Here is a 782-nt window from a genome sequence, read left to right as displayed (position 1 = left end):
TGTATTTTTGATCAAATAAATGCAGCCTTGATGAGCAGAAGAGACTTCTTTAAAAACATTACAAGTCTTACTGACTTTTGACTGGTAGTGTATATAATAAAAAACAACATTAAATAAATAAATGCTAAATTATTATATTAATATTATTACAAATGATAATTTTAATAACAACAACAATAATAATAATATAGCATAAACAGAATACAAACATTATATATTAAATAACTACTACTATTAACATTATACAGTACTATGTAATATATATATATATATATCTTTATTATTTATTATGTTCATATTTAATTTTTAAAAAACATTTAATGTATTTATTTTTAAATAAATAAATGTAATATATTATTATTATTACTATACTATAAATAACGATAATTATGATGCAGAAATTATTGCAGTTTATGTTTGATATTTAACAACAATATAATAATAATAATAATAATAATAAAAATATAAAAGTATACAGCTGCATTATTATATAATCGCTGCATTGCCTTATATAATAAATTGAAACATTACATATTAAATAACTAGTACTAATAATATTATAAAGTATTATACAGCAAACACTCTCACACACTCACACACACACACACACACACACACACACACTCACACGCTCACTCACACACACACACTCACGCTCACACACACGCACGCACGCACACACATATATATAATGAAGTAAATATCTAAATATATACATATGCAATAAAATATAATATGTGCATGTACATATTACATAAAATACTGCAGATTACTTACACAAC

The sequence above is a fragment of the Sinocyclocheilus anshuiensis genome, unplaced genomic scaffold, assembly GCF_001515605.1.
Source record: "Sinocyclocheilus anshuiensis isolate Anshui unplaced genomic scaffold, SAMN03320099.WGS_v1.1 scaffold1450, whole genome shotgun sequence".
Classification (NCBI taxonomy): Eukaryota; Metazoa; Chordata; class Actinopteri; order Cypriniformes; family Cyprinidae; genus Sinocyclocheilus; species Sinocyclocheilus anshuiensis.
Note: the sequence above shows the minus strand (reverse complement) of the source record.